Genomic DNA, 20,993 nt, shown 5'->3' on the forward strand with positions numbered 1-20,993 from the left:
GGATTGGTAATATTATTTTTCTATTTTAATTCATATTTTGATTTATATTTCAATAATTGTTTTCGTTCTTTATTTTATGAATTTGGGTGGAACGGAAGTATGACCCATGTTCTAATTGAGTTCTTGTATAACTTGGAAAAGCTCTTTACTTGAACAATAGCTTGAAAACATATTATCCTGAATTTCTAATTGTTTGTATTTAACGGGATACGTGACATATAATCCCTTTATTTTTGGATAATTAGAATTCTTGTGGCATATAAACTGGAATTTGATCATCACCATCTAATTGGAATTAATTGACCAAGGAATTGGCAGTTGATGAATTTTAGAAGGGACTAGGAAGGTCTAAGGAATTAGGGTCTAGTCACAAATAGTTTGCCATGAAATTAAATTCTACATGATTAAAATAGTTAGTAAGAAAAGTTAATTCGGAAAAATAGACAACTCTGAAGCCTTAACTGTTTCTCCATATTTTATTCCCAAATTAATCATTTCCCTGTCTTCTGTTTAATGCTCTTTGAATATTTAAACACTCTTTTCTTTTTGTCTAACTAATCCTATCAAACACTATTGTTACTTAATCCATCAATTCTCGTGGGATCGACCCTTACTCACGTAAGGTATTACTTGGTACGACCCGGTGCACTTGCTCGTTAGTTTGTGGGTTATAAATACCGCACCAGGAACCATATGCATATGATCAATGTTCATGGCAACAACCTCCACCAATACACTATGAACAAGAGTCATTTTATGATGCATATCAATCCAATGGCTATGGTGAATCTCCTTGTGACTTTCAAGAACCACCACCATATGCCTATGAGCCATATCCTCAACATGAACCTCAACCATTCTCACAAGCCTCTTTTCACCAAACACCTCTACATGACCCTAACCCATATCCACCATACCAACCACCTTTTAAACCACATGAACCATACATGGAACCACCATTCCGATATCCATACTCCCAAGAACCACCTCAATACACACCACCATACCTTTACCAAGAAGAACCACCTTCCTATTATGAATTCTTCCTCCAAGACAATGAACCCTCTTATCCACTCCAATCCTCAATGGATGAAATCCTTAGCCTCATACTTCAAGGACAAGGAGAAATGCAAAGGGAGACACTAGACTTTTTGGCTACCTTGACCAAGGTAGTAAGCACTTTAGCCTCCCAATGCTTGAGCACTCAAAGTACTCCCATAGTTGTATGTGGAGAATTAATTGAAAAGCATAGCATGAAGGAGAGATTAGAAACTCCGGTGGAAAATGAGGAATGTTATTTTGTATTAGAGCAATTGGAGGAGCCTATGATCATTGAAGAAGAGGAAGAAGTGGTTGAAGACTTAGGAGATGCGGAACCTCCTTGGGAACCTAGAGTTGAAGAGAGCCTCTCCAAGAAGGTTGAATTTGATGTTGATGAGGAGAATGCACAACCTCCAAGACAATTGTTGAATGAAGACTTGGAAGGAATGGAGCAAAAATTAAGTTCCCTTGGAGATGAAGATCATGCATCCAACCTTCTTGGTGGTGAATCCTTTGCAAGTGAAGAACCCTTTCCCAATGAGATAGAAAGCAATGTGGAGGTAGATTTCTCTCAACCTCCCATTTATGATTTAAGTGATGGAAAAGAGTTAAATGAAATTGATGAACAAAGAATTGAAAGTGAAGAAGTTTATGAAGAGGTGGAGGCAACCAAGGAAGAATATAAGGGAGTAGAGCTTGCAAGGACATTGGAGATACCTCTCCCCAAGCCATCACCATCCATCCTTTCATTCAAGTGGGTAAATTCATATTACTTAAGCTTTATTATTCTCCTTGAATATGGTTTGCTTAAGACGGATGATCAACTTAGAAACATATGTGGCTTTAAGAGCAAGAGGGAGATGGTTAGTGGTTGGCATTGTAAGGGTTGGTATAGAGCTAGATTGCTTGGGTCTAGGAGGATGTTTGGTCGCATAAATGAGAATTCTAAAGTCATGCCACCCGGATGGACTAATAATGATCAACTTCAAGATGGGTGTCAAAATAAAGTGTGGGATCCCGGATCGCACAAGGAGAATCAATTTTGGGAGCCCCAAGCTTGTGAAGAACTCCATCAACACTTGGTGCAACAAATAAGGAATCTTGGGGCACAATAGAAAACCAAGCATTGGTGGGTGTTCCAAGATAGCTTCAAGCACAAGCCACCTTGAGAGGAGCTCCCCATAAGTCCAACTTAAGGACAATAAACAAAAGTGCTAGGTGGGAGACACCCCACCATGGTAACTTCTTTTCATTTTCTCCTTTTTGTACATATTGGTAATTAGTTTAAATTCATGTTTTTGGTTGATTTGTTGAGTATAATTGATAGTTTAGTATGTTAAATAAGGTTTTATGGTGTTTTGGTAGCTGTTTGGAGGTTTGGAATGCTTGGATTGGTGCAAAAACATAGAAAAAAAATTTTTGAAAAAAAAAAACAGAGCACCATCCACGCGTACGTGCACTACGCGCGTACGCGTGCATCAAGCATTTTTGCCTATCTGCGCGCATGCGCCATGTACGCGTAAGCGTGGATTGAGAAATTCCACCCCCAAGCCAAAAACCCGAGAGTTGTGCGAACGCTGCGCTAACATTGTGCCTTTCGCACAAACCAATTCGCGCGGACGCGCACATGACGCGTACACGTCACTCTCGAAATAAGCCATCCGCGCGCACACGCCATGTACGCATACGCGTCGTGTCCATTGCACCATCATCCGCGCGCGCGTGCCATTCCTTCACTCCATTTCTTTTCTTATCATCTTTCCATTTCTTTCCTTCTCCTTTCTTCTTCCCTTCTTCTACCCCTCATCCAATACTCCCAAACACCATTGATAACCATTTATTTTAGTTAGTTAATTAGTTAGTTAGTTAGTTGATTAGTTAGTTAGTTTAATTTTCATTTCTTTTTCTCTTTTTCATTGTAAGTGTTGGATTGTTAATTTTTGTTTACCATTAATTGCTGCTGAGTATTAAAAAGGGATGTTATCTTAACATCATTATGTTTATAATTTTTGTTGGATTCTATTGTTGAGGTTATATTTTGCTACTTGATTTTGAGTTTTTCATGCTTACCTTTTAAGAATACCAAGTGATGAGAATTGCTTTCGAGCTTGTAACTCTTCTTGAATTGCATGATTTGGCCACTATGTGATTTGAACCCTATTCTTTGATTAGGCAATTGACGTTAAGATTTTTGCTAGTAAAGAATTTCATAAAAATAGTCGCGTTGTAGATATAGTCTCTAAACCAACAAAAATCCCTTCGTACAAACGTTTTGGTTGTCACAAGTAACAAACCCCTTAAAATTGATAACCGAGTATTTAAACCTCGGGTCGTCTTCTCAAGAAACTGCAGGGAAGTATGTTCTTATTATTGGTTATGAAGATTGTAAATTCGGGGTTTTAAGAATGAGGAACAAATATGACAAATGATTTAAATAGCAACTAAAATAAATAAATGCTGTAAAGCAAACTTTTGGCAAGGTATGAGAAATTGGAAGTCCAGGCTTAGTTATTCTTATCAACAACAATGAAAGTTGAATCTTAATTCCACTTAGTCAACCCTTACTAAAGTAAAGGAAAGTCAAGGGACTAATTAGTTTGATCTTCGAATCCTATTTATTTCCTAAGAAAAAGGTAGGATTATTGAAGCTCAGTTCAATTAGCAAAGATAACAGTTATCAATTATGTTGAGATAAGATAACTCCTGAGTTACTGCTTTCTTGACCAAGACCAAAAGAAGAAAAAGTAAATTTGCTGGAATAAAAATGCCTTCAGATGTAAAGCAACAATAACATAAATTAAAGAAAGCAATCGTGAATTGAAATACCTCAATTAACATTAATAAGGGAAATTATAATCTAACATGAAGAGTTCATAAACTAAATTGGAAAAATAAATAAAAATAAAGAACCTGGGATTAAGAGTCACTCCTAAAACTAAGAGAAGTCATAAATCCTAAGAGAGAGAGAGAGGAGAGAACCTCTCTCAAAACTAGATCTAAATCATGGAAAGTAACTAAATTGGTGAGCTCTCTCTGAATGGATGCATTCCCTCACTTCATAACCTCTGGTCTATGCCTTCTGGACTTGGATTTGGGCCAAAAAGGGCTTCAGAATTCGCTATGAGCATTTTCTGTAATTTCTGTTGCGTGGCCTCTGTCATGCGTCCCCGTGGGTCACGCGGTCGCGTCATTCAGAGCTTTTCTTGTCACGCGATCGCGTCAGTCATGCGACTGTGTCATATTCGTTCTGCTTAAGGCGCGCGGTCGCGTCAGTCATGCGGCCGCGTCGCTGTTGATTCGCGCTTGGCACGCGATCGCATCGTCCATGCAATCGCGTGGATGCCAGTTTCTTCAGAACTCCATTTTGCACTTTCCTTCCATTTTTATATGTTTTCTTTTCATCCTTTAAGTCATTCCTGCCTTAGAAGATCTGAAACTACTCAACACACTAATCACGGCATCGAATAGAAATAAAAGTAATTAAAATAATTAATTTTAAAGCATAAAAAACATGCTTTTCACATACATCACATAATAAGGAAGGAGAAGTAAAACCATGCAATTAATATGAATAAGTGGGTGAAGGATTGAATAAATCACTCAAACTAAGCACAAAATATATCATAAAATATGAGTTTATCAGCAATCTCTTGACATTAGATGATGTTGTGCATTTATCTTAATGCATTGTATTTCATGATCATATGCGTCCATATGTTATGGCTTGAATGCTTTCATGCCTCTTTAATGCTTGTTTTACCTTACAAGCTTACTTAAGGCATCTCAAGCACATTAGGATAAGTGAAGTGCATGCTTCTTTTGTGACATCTCTTTTTATGCTAATGTGTGTTCTAAACCGCATAATTTAGAATTCACACACTTATTTGTCATTAATGTCACACTAATTCACTCACTCAATTCTAGTGATTAGTACCTCATTCCAACAATGTATGCTTCCTTGCTTTTGTATTATCCTACCTTATGGTGTTGTATTCTTGTTTTTCATGATCGATGCACCACAAGCAAAAATGGAAGCAGAAGAAAGAACACGCAGCAACCGGTTGATCTACCAGCTGAAGGTGGCAACCCAGAGAGTCGCCGTACCCCCTTGCTCATCTTTGAGTGCACCGAGGACGGTGCAAACTTTTAAGTGTGGGGAGGTTGTCCGACCAATCAACGATTTTGGGTGGCAAATTTCTAATCCCAACACTTTTGCATTTCATACTTTTAGGTTTTTAGGATTTTTACTTGCATTTTCTTATTTCGCATATATATACACAATAAGTTTAGTCAAAATAATGAGATTTTTCAAGAATTCTATCTATAGGGCACCAATTGATTTGAGTGAAAATTTTTCATTGAACTTGCTTGAATTATATATATTGTGGAACATGTTTTGAGCTAAGAACACAAGCTTGTGAGATTTGAGCCTAATGATGTGGTTACATCTTATAACCACTTATTTTTCCTTCTTGTGTGCAATTATTCTCTTTCTATGATTGTGATCTTTGATTTGTTTGATTCTTTATTTCCATTATTTTGTGTATTCATGCATTTATATGATTGAGGCCATCATTTTATTAGCTCACTTACCCAAATAGCCTTACCTTCTATCTTCCATTGTTAGCCAACTTTGAGCCTACGATTAACCCACTTATTCTCTAATTTTAGCATATTACAAGCCTTAAAGCGAAAAACAATAAATGTCCTTAATTTGGATCTTTGATTAGCTTAGGCTAGTGAGTGAGTATCATTCAAGTGTGAGAAAACTTGGGACGTTGGTTGTGTAAAAGGTGTGTATTGTATTTCTATTGAAAATATTGGGAATTAGGTACATGCTCATATGTAATGAATGTAAGACCTTATGCATTGATGTTCTTGTATATAGTTTGAAAGAAAGAAAAAAAATGAGAAAAGAAAAAAATATGAAAAAGAAGAAAAAAAAAAGAGAAAGAAAAAAAATAAAAGAAATAAAAAGGGGACAAAATGCCCAAAAGTAAAGTTCGATAAAATCAATGCATATGTGTTGTGAAATAAAAAGAAAATGCATGAGTATGAGAAGAGAAAGTGAAAGATGGGTAGCTAGGTTAGAACTTAATTGTATAGGATGTCCTAGGTTAGGTGGGAAGTTTAAGTTGATCAAAGATTCAAATTTCAAGCTCACTTGACCAAATATGCATCCTACCTTGACCCTAGCCCCATTACAACCTAAAGAAAAGACCTCATGATATATGTATGCATGCATGAAATAAATGTTGATTGTTAGAAGAAAAACAAATCTTGGAAAGCATGATTAGGGGAGAATTGAGTGAATCAACCCTAAACACTTGAGCGAATAGAGTGCAAACACATCCGGTGAGGGTTCGATTGCTCAATTACATGTTTTCACCTATTATCATCTCTTTTCTTGCAAGTTTGTAAAAATATTTAATAACTCAATTCAATTGTGGATTAGACTTGCTAGTCCTTAGCCCTTGTGCGCATATGTTCTCTTGGGAATTGATTTATTTTGACCAAGCAATTGCATTCATGGAGGTAGTTGCATATAGCTTAGATAGTTGCATTTAGTTTAGTTCCATTGAATAAATGTCATACCTCTTACTTCATTCTTGGTTTAAGCATGAGGACATGCTTGGTTTAAGTGTGGAGAGGTTGATAAACCCCATTTGTAGGGTTTATCTTGTGCCTAATTTAGGAGATTTTATGACCTTTTACCCACATTTATTCAATGAAATAGCATGGTTTCATGGTTGTCTCCTTATTTGTGCTTAGATATGAAAACATATTTTCTAGGTCCTTAATTAGCTAAATTCAATTCACCTTTGATTCCACTAGATGCCTTGATTTATTTGTTAAGTGATTTCAGGTTAAAAAAGCTAGGAATGGATCAAAGGAGTGAAGAGAAAAGCATGCAAAATGGAGAACACATGGAAAAAGCCAAAGATTTGAGAAACATCATCCACGCGCACGCGTGGATCGTGAAATCTTCAGGGACGCGAATGCACACTGTACGCGTACGCGCTGGTGGGCGCACATGATTTTTTAATAGAAAACGTGCCCAGCGTTTTCTGAGAGCTGTGGGGCCCAATTTACAACCAACTTTGGCGCCAATATGCATTTAAAGGACCAAGGATTGAAGGGAAAGGGGAACCTAGCATCATTTACACACATTAGGCTAGTTTAGTTTAGTTTTAGAGAGAGAAGCTCTCCCTTCTCTCTAGGATTAGGATTAGGTTTAGTTCTTAGATCTAGATTTAGATTCATGCTTTCTTCTATTTCTTCTTCTCAATTCTTTGTTGTTACATCTTGTTCTTCTATTCTTTTGTTGTAATTTCTTTTATGTTGCTTTTATATTTTGTTGTAGATCTACTCTTGTTCCTTCTCTTTTCTTTCAATTCAAGTTGAGGTAATTCATAATAATTGTGTTTCTTTTAATTGTTGTTGTTAATTCTTTGTAATTGAGTAGTGTAGATTTACTTTCCTTGCAATTTTACTATGCTTTTCTTTTATGCCTTCCAAGTGTTTGATAAAATGCTTGGTTGGATCTTAGAGTAGATTTTAGTGCTCTTGGCTTGGGAAGGTAACTTAGGAACTCTTGAGTTACTAATGTCCAAGTGATTGACAATTCGGAGCCATTAACTCTAGATCTCACTAATTGAATTGGTGGAGAACTAGGACTTATGGACTTGGATTGACATAGCTCATTTGACTTTCCTTTACTAGTTAGAGGATGACTTAATGGGGTTGATCCTTGCCAATTCTCATGTTGTGGTTAGTGATTAGGATAGGGATCCTTGACCACCAAACCTTGCCAAGACCTTTTTAGCTATTAGTTTATTTTCATTGCCATTTACATTTCATACCTCTTATCTCAAAAACCCCAAAACATACCTCATAACCAATAATAAGACACTTTATTACAATTCCTAGGGAGAACGACCCAAGGTTTTTGATGAGCGGATAATTTATACGCTTTTTGGCATTGTTTTTAGTATGTTTTCAGTAGAATCTAGTTACTTTTAGGGATATTTTCATTAGTTTTTATGTTAAATTCACATTTCTGGACTTTACTATGAGTTTGTGTGTTTTTCTGTGATTTCAGGTACTTTCTGGCTGAAATTGAGGGACTTGAGCAAAAATCAGATTCAGAGGTTGAAGAAGGACTGCTGATGCTGTTGGATTCTGACCTCCCTGCACTCAAAGTGGATTTTCTGGAGCTACAGAACTCAAAATGGCGCGCTTCCAATTGCGTTGGAAAGTAGACATCCAGGGCTTTCCAGCACTATATAATATTCCATACTTTGGCCGAGTTTAAATGACGTAAAAGGGCATTGAACGCCAGTTCTACGCTTCTGTCTGGAGTTAAACGCCAGAAACACGTCACAAACCAGAGTTGAACGCCAGAAATACGTTACAACCTGGCGTTCAACTCCAGAAAGAGCCTCTGCACGTGTAACATTCAAGCTCAGCCCAAGCACACACCAAGTGGGCCCCGGAAGTGGATTTATGCATCAATTACTTACTTCTGTAAACCTTAGTAGCTAGTTTATTATAAATAGGACTTTTTACTATTGTATTAGACATCTTGGGACGTCTGGTTCTTAGATCATGGGGGCTGGCCATTCGGCCATGCCTGAACCTTTTACTTATGTATTTTTAACGGTAGAGTTTCTACACTCCATAGATTAAGGTGTGGAGCTCTGCTGTTCCTCATGAATTAATGCAAACTACTACTGTTTTCTATTCAATTCAACTTATTCCACTTCTAAGATCTTCATTCGCACTTCAACATGAATGTGATGAACGTGACAATCATCATCATTCCCTATGAACGCGTGCTTGACAACCACTTCCGTTCTACCTTAGATTGAATGAGTATCTCTTGGATCTCTTAATCAGAATCTTCGTGGTATAAGCTAGATTGATGGCAGCATTCATGAGAGTCCGGAAAGTCTAAACCTTGTCTGTGGTATTTCGAGTAGGACTCTGGGATTGAATGACTGTGACGAACTTCAAACTCGCGAGTGCTGGGCGTAGTGACAGACGCAAAAGGAGGGTGAATCCTATTCTAGTATGATCGAGAACCTCAGATGATTAGCCGTGCTGTGACAGAGCATTTGGACCATTTTCACAAGAGGATGGGATGCAGCCATTGACAAGGGTGATGCCTCCAGACGATTAGCCATGCAGAGAGGATAAAAAGTAGCCATGGAAAGGAGTAGGATTGATTGGATGAAGATAGCAGGAAAGCAGAGGTTCAGAGGAACGAATGCATCTCTATACGCTTATCTGAAATTCTAACCAATGAATTACATAAGTATTTCTATCCTTATTTTCTATTTATTATTAATATTCGAAAACTCCATAAATATTTGATATCCGCCTGACTGAGATTTACAAGGTGACCATAGCTTGCTTCAAGCCGACAATCTCCGTGGGATCGACCCTTACTCACGTAAGGTTTATTACTTGGACGACCCAGTGCACTTGCTGGTTAGTTGTATCGAAGTTGTGAATGAAAAATGATTTATTAAGACGTGCGTACAGAGTTTCTGGTGCCGTTGCCTGAGATCACAATTTCGTGCACCAAGTTTTTGGCGCCGTTGCCGGGGATTGTTCGAGTTTGGACAACTGACGGTTCATCTTGTTGCTCAGATTAGGTAATTTTCTTTTTGTTTTAATTTAAAAAAAAATAAATCTTTTCAAAAATATATTTTTCTTCAGAATTTTTAAAAATGAATTCTAGTGTTTCATGATGATTTGTTGAATCCTGGCTGGCTGTGAAGCCATGTCCAAATTCCTTTGGACTGAGGATTCAACTAATCACTTCAATGCATGTAATAGTATACTAAAGCTTGGCTGGCTATTAAGCCATGCCTAACCCTCAGATTGGAGCTTTAGACTAAAGAGCACAAGATTCCTGGAATTCATATTAAAAATTTTGAAATCCTTATTTTTCTCTTTCACATTAATTTTCGAAAAATCCAAAAAAAAAATCATAAAAATAAAAAATATTTCATGTTTCTTGTTTGAGTCTTTGAGTCAAGTTGAAAGTTTGGTGTCAATTGCATATTCATCTTGCATTTTTCGAAAAATTCATGCATTCATAGTGTTCTTCATGATCTTCAAGTTGTTCTTGGTAAGTCTTCTTGTTTGATCTTGATGTTTTCATGTTTTGTGTCTTTTCTTGTTTTTCATATACATTCTTGCATTCATAGTGTCTATACATGAAAAATTTCTAAGTTTGGTGTCGTGCATGTTTTCTTTGCATATAAAAATTTTCAAAAATGTGTTCTTGATGTTCATCATGATCTTCATAGTGTTCTTGGTGTTCATCTTGACATTCATAGCATTCTTGCATGCATTCATTGTTTTGATCCAAAATTTTCATGCATTGCATCATTTTCATGTTTTTCTCTCTTATCATTAAAAATTCAAAAATCAAAAAAAGTATCTTCCCCTTTTTCTCTCTTAAAATTTCGAAAATTAGATTTGACTTTTTCAAAAAATTTTAAAATCTAGTTGTTTTTATGAGTCAAATCAAATTTTCAATTTAAAAATCTTATCTTTTTCAAAATCTTTTTCAAAAATCAAATCTTTTTCATTTTTCTTAGTTATTTTCGAAAATTTTAAAAATATTTTTCAAAAATCTTTTTCTTATCTTCATCTCATAATTTTCGAAAATATCATCATCAATTAATGTTTTGATTCAAAAATTTCAAGTTTGCTACTTGCTTGCTAAGAAAGATTCAAACTTTAAGCTCTAGAATCATATTTTGTGATTTCTTGTGAATCAAGTCATTAATTGTGATTTTAAAAATCAAATCTTTTTCAAAACTAATTTCAATCATATCTTTTCAAAAATATCTTTTTATCTTATCTTTTTCAAAATCATATCTTTTTCAAAAATTTGATTTTAAAATATCTTTTCTAACTTCTTATCTTCTTATCTTTTCAAAATTGATTTTCAAAATTTGTTTCAACTAACTAACTAACTTTTTGTTTGTTTCTTATCTTTTTCAAAACTACCTAACTAACTCTCTCTCTCTCTAATTTTCGAAAATATCTTCCCTCTTTTTCAAAATTTCTTTTTTAATTGACTAATTATTTTCATTTTTTATTTTAATTTTCGAAAAATTACTAACCTTTTTCAAAAACTATTTTCGAAAATCACTAACTCTTTTTCAAAAATAATTTTCGAAAATTCTCCTTCTCTCTCTTCAAAAATAACTCTTTTCTTCTTCTACTCACACAGGGGAACCTCTATACCTGTGGTAAAAAGGATCCCTATTATTATTTTTCTGTCCCTCTTTTTCATATGAGCAGGAGCAAGGGCAAGAACATTCTTGTTGAAGCAGATCCAGAACCTGAAAGGACTCTGAAGAGGAAACTAAGAGAAGCTAAATTACAACAATCCAGCAAGCACCTTTCAGAAATTTTCAAACAAGAAGAGGAGATGGCAGCCGAAAATAATAATAATGCAAGGAGGATGCTTGGTGACTTTACTGCACCTAATTCCAATTTACATGGAAGAAGCATCTCCATTCCTGCCATTGGAGCAAACAATTTTGAGCTGAAACCTCAATTAGTTTCTCTGATGCAACAGAACTGCAAGTTTCATGGACTTCCTTCTGAAGATCCTTTTCAGTTCTTAACTGAATTCTTGCAGATATGTGATACTGTTAAGACTAATGGAGTAGATCCTGAAGTCTACAGGCTCATGCTTTTCCCTTTTGCTGTGAGAGACAGAGCTAGAATATGGTTGGACTCTCAACCTAAGGATAGCCTGAACTCTTGGAATAAGCTGGTCAAGGCTTTCTTAGCTAAGTTCTTTCCTCTTCAAAAGCTGAGTAAGCTTAGAGTGGATGTTCAGACCTTTAGACAGAAAGAAGGTGAATCCCTCTATGAAGCTTGGGAGAGATACAAAGAACTGACCAAATAGTGTCCTTCTGACATGCTTTCAGAATGGACCATCCTGGACATATTCTATGATGGTCTGTCTGAATTAGCTAAAATGTCATTGGATACTTCTGCAGGTGGATCCATTCACTTAAAGAAAATGCCTGCAGAAGCTCAAGAACTCATTGACATGGTTGCTAATAACCAGTTCATGTACACTTCTGAGAGGAATCCTGTGAGTAATGGGACGCCTATGAAGAAGGGAGTTCTTGAAATTGATACTCTGAATGCCATATTGGCTCAGAATAAAATATTGACTCAGCAAGTCAATATGATTTCTCAGAGTCTGAATGGAATGCAAGCTGCATCCAACAGTACTCAAGAGGCATCTTCTGAAGAAGAAGCTTATGATCCTGAAAACCCTGCAATAGCAGAGGTGAATTACATGGGTGAACCATATGGAAACACCTATAATCCCTCATGGAGAAATCACCCAAATATCTCATGGAAGGATCAACAAAAGCCTCAACAAGGCTTTAATAATGGTGGAAGAAACAGGTTCAACAATAGTAAACCTTTTCCATCATCCACTCAGCAACAGACAGAGAACTCTGAACAAAATACCTCTAAGTTAGCAAAATTAGTCTCTGATCTATCTAAGGCCACTGTAAGTTTCATGAATGAAACAAGGTCCTCCATTAGAAATTTGGAGGCACAAGTGTGCCAGCTGAGTAAAAGGATCACTGAAATCCCTCCTAGTACTCTCCCAAGCAATACAGAAGAAAATCCAAAAGGAGAGTGCAAGGCCATTGACATAGTCAACACGGCCGAACCTGGAGAGGAAGGGGAGGACGTAAATCCCAGTGAGGAAGACCTCCTAGGACGTCCAGTGATCAATAAGGAGTTTTCCTTTGAGGAACCAAAGGAATCTGAGACTCATTTAGAGACCATAGAGATTCCATTGAACCTCCTTATGCCCTTCATGAGCTCTGACGAGTATTCATCTTCTGGAGAGAATGAGGATGTTACTGAAGAGCAAGTTACCAAGTACCTTGGTGCAATCATGAAGCTGAATGCCAAATTATTTGGTATTGAGACTTGGGAAGATGAACCTCCCTTGTTCACCAATGAACTAAGTGATCTGGATCAACTGACATTGCCTCAGAAGAAACAGGATCCTGGAAAGTTCGTAATACCTTGTACCATAGGCAACATGATTTTTGAAAAAGCTTTATGTGACCTTAGTTCAGGGATAAACCTCATGCCCCTCTCTGTAATAGAGAAACTGGGAATCTTTGGGGTGCAAGCTGCTAAAATCTCATTAGAGATGGCAGACAATTCAAGAAAACAGGCTTATGGACAAGTAGAGGACGTGTTAGTAAAGGTTGAAGGCCTTTACATCCCTGCTGATTTCATAATCCTTGATACTAGGAAGGATGATGATGAATCTATCATCCTTGGAAGACCTTTCCTAGCCACAGCAACAGCTGTGATTGATGTTGACAGAGGTGAATTAGTCCTTCAATTGAATGAGGACTCCCTTGTGTTTATAACTCAAGGTTACACTTTTGTAAACATGGAAAAGAGGCACAGTAAGCTTCTCTCAAAACAGAGTCAACCAGAGCTCCCACAGTCAAACTCTAAGTTTGGTGTTGGGAGGCCACAACCAAACTCTAAGTTTGGTGTTGAACTCCCATATCCAAACTCTAATTTTGGTGTTGGAAAGTCTCAACAATGCTCTGAATATCTGTGAGGCTCCATGAGAGCCCACTATCAAGCTATTGACATTAAAGAAGCGCTTGTTGGGAGGCAACCCAATTTTTATTTATCTAATTTTATTTTTCTTGTTCTTTCATGTTTTATTAGGTTCATGATCATGTGGAGTCACAAAATAAATATAAAAATTGAAAACGGAATCAAAAACAGCAGAAGAAAAATCACATCCTGGAGGAAGACCTTACTGGCATTTAAACGCCAGTAAGAAGCATCTGGCTGGCGTTCAACGCCAGAACAGAGCATGGTTCTGGCGCTGAACGCCCAAAATTGGCAGCATCTGGGCGTTTGAATGCCAGAATTGCACCCTGGAGAAGAGCTGGCGCTGAACGCCCAGAACAAGCATGGTTCTGGCGTTCAACGCCAGAAATGGGCAACAAATGGGCGTTCAACGCCCAGAACAAGCACCAATCTAGCGCTAAACGCCCAGAGTTGTGTGCAAGGGCATTTTACATGCCCAATTTGGTGCAAGGTTGTAAATCCTTGAACACCTCAGGATCTGTGGACCCCACAGGATCACATCAGGATCTGTGGACCCCACAGAATCCCCACCTACCTCCACTCACTTCTTCTCACCCCTCTTTCACACAATCCCATAAACACTCTTCCCCAAAACTCTTCACCAATCACCATCTCTCTCTTCATTCATGGTCATCCCTTCTGTTTTCCATTTACCACTCACATCCATACACCCACCCACCTTCAAAATTCAACATCTCTTTTCCCACCCAATCCCACCCATATGGCCGAATACACACATCCCTCCATCTCCTCCATATCTTTTTCTTCTTCTATTCTTTCTTCTTTTGCTCGAGGGCGAGCAACATTCTAAGTTTGGTGTGGTAAAAGCATAGCTTTTTTGTTTTTCCATAACCATTAATGGCACCTAAGGCCAGAGAAACCTCAAGAAAGAGAAAAGGGAAGACAATTGCTTCCACCTCTGAGCCATGGGAGATGGAAATATTCATCTCACAAGCCCATCACTAAGAAAAGGATGGAGAAAACAAGAGAGCACAATTCATAGATCTCAACAGGCACATGAAGAAGCTCATCATCAAGAAACCCCTGAGATACCTCAAGGGATGCACTTTCCTCCACAGAATTGTTGGGAGCAAATCAACACCTCCCTAGGAGAATTAAGTTCCAACATGGGACAATTAAGGATGGAACATCAAGAGCACTCCATCATCCTTCATGAAATTAGAGAAGATCAAAAAGCAATGAGGGAGGAGCAACAAAGACAAGGAAGAGACATAGAAGAGCTCAAGGACATCTTTGGTTCCTCAAGAAGGAAACGCCACCATCACTAAGGTGGACTCATTCCTTGTTCTTCCATTCTCTGTTTTTCGTTTTCTTTATGTTAAGTGCTTATCCATGTTTGTGTCTCATTACATGATCATTAGTATTTAGTAACTATGTCTTAAAGTTATGAATGTCCTATGAATCCATCACCTCTCTTAAATGAAAACTGTTTTAATTCAAAAGAACAAGAAGTACATGAGTTTCGAATTTATCCTTGAACTTAGTTTAATTATATTGATGTGGTGACAATGCTTCTTGTTTTCTGAATGAATGCTTGAACAGTGCATATGTCTTTTGAAGTTGTTGTTTAAGAATGTTAAATATGTTGGCTCTTGAAAGAATGATGATAAGGAGACATGTTATTTGATAATATGAAAAATCATAAAAATGATTCTTGAAGCAAGAAAAAGCAGCAAAGAACAAAGCTTGCAGAAAAAAAAAAAGAGAAAAAAATAGCAAAAAAAATAGAAAGAAAAAGAAAAAGCAAGCAGAAAAAGCCAAAAGCTCTTAAAACCAAGAGGCAAGAGCAAAAAGCCAGTAACCCTTAAAACCAAAAGGCAAGGGTAATAAAAAGGATCCCAAGGCTTTGAGCATCAGTGGATAGGAGGGCCTAAAGGAATAAAATCCTGGCCTAAGCGGCTAAACCAAGCTGTCCCTAACCATGTGCTTGTGGCGTGAAGGTGTCAAGTGAAAACTTGAGACTGAGCGGTTAAAGTCAAGGTCCAAAGCAAAAAAAAGAGTGTGCTTAAGAACCCTGGACACCTCTAATTGGGGACTTTAGCAAAGCTGAGTCACAATCTGAAGAGGTTCACCCAATTATGTGTCTGTGGCATTTATGTATCCGGTGGTAATACTGGAAAACAAAGTACTTAGGGCCACGGCCAAGACTCATAAAGTAGCTGTGTTCAAGAATCATCATACTGAACTAGGAGAATCAATAACACTATCTGAACTCTGAGTTCCTATAGATGCCAATCATTCTGAACCTCAATGGATAGAGGGAGATGCCAAAACTATTCAAGAGGCAAAAAGCTACAAGTCCCGCTCATCTGATTGGAGCTATGTTTCATTGATAGTTTAGAATTTATAGTATATTCTCTTCTTTTTATCCTAATTGATTTTCAGTTGCTTGGGGACAAGCAACAATTTAAGTTTGGTGTTGTGATGAGCGGATAATTTATACGCTTTTTGGCATTGTTTTTAGTATGTTTTCAGTAGAATCTAGTTACTTTTAGGGATGTTTTCATTAGTTTTTATGTTAAATTCACATTTCTGGACTTTACTATGAGTTTGTGTGTTTTTCTGTGATTTTAGGTACTTTCTGACTGAAATTGAGGGACTTGAGCAAAAATCAGATTCAGAGGTTGAAGAAGGACTGCTGATGCTGTTGGATTCTGACCTCCCTGCACTCAAAGTGAATTTTCTGGAGCTACAGAACTCAAAATGGCACGCTTCCAATTGCGTTGGAAAGTAGACATCCAGGGCTTTCCAGCAATATATAATAATCCATACTTTGGCCGCGTTTAGATGACGTAAAAGGGCGTTGAACACCAGTTCTACACTGCTGTCTGGAGTTAAACGCCAGAAACACGTCACAAACCAGAGTTGAACGCCAGAAATACGTTACAACCTGGCGTTCAACTCCAGAAAGAGCCTCTGCACGTGTAACATTCAAGCTCAGCCCAAGCACATACCAAGTGGGCCCCGAAAGTGGATTTATGCATCAATTACTTACTTTTGTAAACCCTAGTAGCTAGTTTATTATAAATAGGACTTTTTACTATTGTATTAGATATCTTGGGATGTCTTGTTCTTAGATCATGGGGGCTGGCCATTCGGCCATGCCTGAACCTTTCACTTATGTATTTTTAACGGTAGAGTTTCTACACTCCATAGATTAAGGTGTGGAGCTCTGCTGTTCCTCATGAATTAATGCAAAGTACTACTGTTTTCTATTCAATTCAACTTATTCCGCTTCTAAGATATTCATTCGCACTTCAACATGAATGTGATGAACGTGACAATCATCATCATTCCCTATGAACGCGTACCTGACAACCACTTCCGTTCTACCTTAGATTGAATGAGTATCTCTTGGATCTCTTAATCAGAATCTTCGTGGAATAAGCTAGATTGATGGCGGCATTCATGAGAGTCCGGAAAGTCTAAACCTTGTCTGTGGTATTCCGAGTAGGACTCTGGGATTGAATGACTGTGACGAACTTCAAACTCGCGAGTGCTGGGCGTAATGATAGACGCAAAAGGAGGGTGAATCCTATTCCAGTATGATCGAGAACCTCAGATGATTAGTCGTGCTGTGACAGAGCATTTGGACCATTTTCACAAGGGGATGGGATGCAGCCATTGACAAGGGTGATGCCTCCAGACGATTAGCCATGCAGAGAGGATAAAAAGTAGCCATTGACAACGGTGATGTCCTTACATAAAGCCAGCCATGGAAAGGAGTAGGATTGATTGGATGAAGATAGCAGGAAAGCAGAGGTTCAGAGGAACGAATGCATCTCTATACGCTTATCTGAAATTCTAACCAATGAATTACATAAGTATTTCTATCCTTATTTTCTATTTATTATTAATATTCGAAAACTCCATAACTATTTGATATCCGCCTGACTGAGATTTACAAGGTGACCATAGCTTACTTCAAGCCGACAATCTCCGTGGGATCGACCCTTACTCACGTAAGGTTTATTACTTGGACGACCCAGTGCACTTGCTGGTTAGTTGTATCGAAGTTGTGAATGAAAAACGATTTATTAAGACGTGCGTACAGAGTTTCTGGCGCCGTTGCTTGAGATCACAATTTCGTGCACCAGTTTTAATACTTCGGTTTATAGATTTTAGGGGTTTGTACTTGTGACAAACAAATTTTTGTATGAAAGGATTAGTGTTGGTTTAGAAACTATATTGCAACGAGCTTTCATTTGTGAATTCTAGACCACACAAAAGTCCAATCATCAACCGCCTTGTGCAGCGCCTCTTCAAGCATATAGATCAGACAAGCGACGTTATACACATTTGAGACGGATTGTGACTTCTGACGGCACTAACATTCCCTTTGAGCCTGACACTCCTTCGGGGCATTTTGATGAGGAGGATTCCTAGCAGCAGGAGGCCCAGCATGAGCAGCCGACAGAGCCACAGGCACCTGCAGCAGACGGTGGAGCAGATGGTGATGACCCCTCTCACCCGGCTTGATTTAGTGAGCATCGAAGACGATGCTAACATTTAAGTGTGGGGAGGTCGCTTCATCGACAGAGTTATTATTTTTGGTGAACTATTCCATTTCAGACACTCTTATTTTATTTTATTTTCAGCACTCCCATCTTTATTTTAGTATGCTTTTGGATTTTTGTACATATTGGTTGTTTCGAATACTTTTTAGTTTATCGCACTTTACACTTTTTCTTGTATATATTTTAGACTTTAAATTAGTTTGCATCTTTTTAGTTTGGTAGTGTATAGATATATATAATCATTGTAGTTGACTAGTTGTGATTGGAAATGCGCATAATCAAACTTAGTTTATTCCAATATATATGAGAAATTGAGTTGATTGAAAATGGAAAAGAAACTAAGGATTTTTTATTTTCTCAATCACATCATATTGTATTATATATATAAAGAATAAATGTTGATCAATTTGATGAAATTTTCAAGAAATTCTTTTTTCTTAAAAAGGGCATTAAGATTCAAATTGATTTGAGTTAAAAATTTTCAATTATACCTGCATGATTCATATATTGTGGAATGTGATTTTTGAGCTTAATTGTATGGTTATATCATTTAATCATGATTTTAATTCTTGTGTGTCTCTTCTCTATGATTGCAATCTTTGGTTTGTTTAATTCTATATGTCTATTATTTAGTGTATATTTATGCATTTATGTTATTGAGGCCATCACTTCATTATAGCTCACTTAACCCAAATAGCCTACCATTTTATTTGCTTTTGTTTGCCACTTTGAGTCTTTTAATCCCCTATTGTTCTTTATATTACCACATCACTAACCTTAAGTGGAAAAATAATTAATTGTCCTATTTGAATCTTTGGTTAGCTTAAGATAGTGAGTGTGTGTGTCAAGTAAGTGTGAAAAAAATTTGAGAACTTTGGTTGATGAAAATGTGTTTTATGCTTATTGAGAAATATTGAGAATTTTGGTATACACTCATGCAATAGTATGGGAATCATATGCATTGATATCTTTTGTATATATTATGTTTCTTATAGAAAAAAAAAAAGAGGAAAAAAGAAAAGAAAAAGAAAAAAAATAATAAAAAGGGGACAAAATTATCCCAATGTGAAATTTAGTAAAAATCAATGCATATGTGATTGAATTGAATTTGATACATGAGTGTGTATATATGTAAAAGTGAGATTTTGGGTAGCTAAGTTTAATATTAGAAGTATGTAGGTTGTGTATGTGTTAGGTGAGAGTTTAGGTTAGTCAAAGATTCAAATTCAAGCTCACTTAGCCATACATATATTCTCATCTTCACCTTAGTCCCATTACAACCTTGAAAAGCCCTCATGATATTTGCATATGTACATTAAATATTTGTTGATTGTTTAGATGAAGAACAACCTTAGAAAGCATGATTAAAGGAGAATTGAGTGAATTAACCCTAAACACTTGAGCGACTAGAGTGCATATACACATCCGGTGAGAGTTCAATTGCTCAATTCCATATTTCCATCTTTGATCATTGCTTATCCTGCAAGTTTGTAAACTCTTTTGAATAACTTAATTCAATTGTGAATTTGATTTTTGTATGATTATTTGAGCCCTTGATTGTGCATACATGCCTTCTTGGAAATTTGATTCACTTTGACTACATATATACTTATATATAAATAGGTAGTAATTAAAATAGTTATATGCATATAGGTAGTTGCATTTAGATAGTTTGCATTGAATAAAATTGATAATTCCTTCTTGTCTTTCTTGAGTTTAGCATGAGGATATGCTATTGTTTAAGTGTGGGGAGATTGATAAACCACAATTTTATGGTTTATCTTGTATTGAATTTGGTAGATTTTATCAACTTTTCTCACATTTATTCAATAAAATAGCTTAATTTTATGAATTTCTGCCTAATTTGTGCTTAAGAGTGAAAATATGCTTTTTAGACCTTAAAATAGCTAAATTTAATTCACTTTAATTCCAATCGATGCCTTGATATGTTTGTTTAGTTATTTCAGGTTTAAGAGGCAAGGATTGGATCAAAGAAGTGAAGAAAAAGCATGCAAGATGGAGAATTCATGAAGAAATGAAGTTTTAAAAGTCTGCTAAGTTCCGCGCACGCGTGACCCATGCGTACGCGTGACCTAAAATTCTCTAGGCGACGCATACGCATGACCCACACGTACGCGTAACATGTAGCACGTGACTTCATTAAAAAAACGTGACTAGCAATTTTTGAACTCAAGGAGGCCCAAATTCACTCATTTCTAAAGCTATTTGATGCAGAATTCAAGAACAAGGGGAGAGCAATTAGAAGTAGATAGAAACATGCTTTAGGTTATATTTTAGAGAGAGAAGCTCTCTCTTTTCTCTAGAATTAGGGTAGATTACATTGAATTCCTCTTAGATTTAGGTTTTAATTCTTGTTTTAATTTAGTTTTCCTTTCAGTTTCTTGTTCTTAATCTTGGTTCTCTTAGCTTTACTTGCTATTTCCTTTATTTTGTCACTTTTATGTTCATGCTTGTCCATTTAATACAATTTATGTTTTCATGCTTATTAATGCCTAATTGAGTTGTTATTATTATTATCTTGTATTGAGTAGTTGTAGATTTTATATTTCTTGCTATTTTAATATGATTTTCTTTTATGCTTCCTAAGTGTTTGATAAAATGCTTGGTTGGATTTTAGAGTAGAATTTTGTATTCTTAGCTTGGGTTGAGTGATTGGAGACTCTTGAGTTATCAAACTCTTTTGTTGATGAGTGATTGAGG

General features: G+C 36.7%; 1 non-coding gene across 1 annotated transcript; it reads right to left on the reverse strand.

Moving 5' to 3' along the window:
- Nucleotides 1-11,893: 11,893 nt before the first annotated feature.
- Nucleotides 11,894-12,001, reverse strand: LOC148574796 (small nucleolar RNA R71). Its single transcript, XR_015906602.1, has one exon. It is a non-coding gene; the product is annotated as a small nucleolar RNA R71 (small nucleolar RNA).
- Between the last annotated feature and the right edge of the window lie 8,992 nt (nucleotides 12,002-20,993).

Source organism: Arachis ipaensis, chromosome B2, assembly GCF_059453495.1.
Source record: "Arachis ipaensis isolate K30076 ecotype BB chromosome B2, ASM5945349v1, whole genome shotgun sequence".
In the NCBI taxonomy this organism is placed as follows: Eukaryota; Viridiplantae; Streptophyta; class Magnoliopsida; order Fabales; family Fabaceae; genus Arachis; species Arachis ipaensis.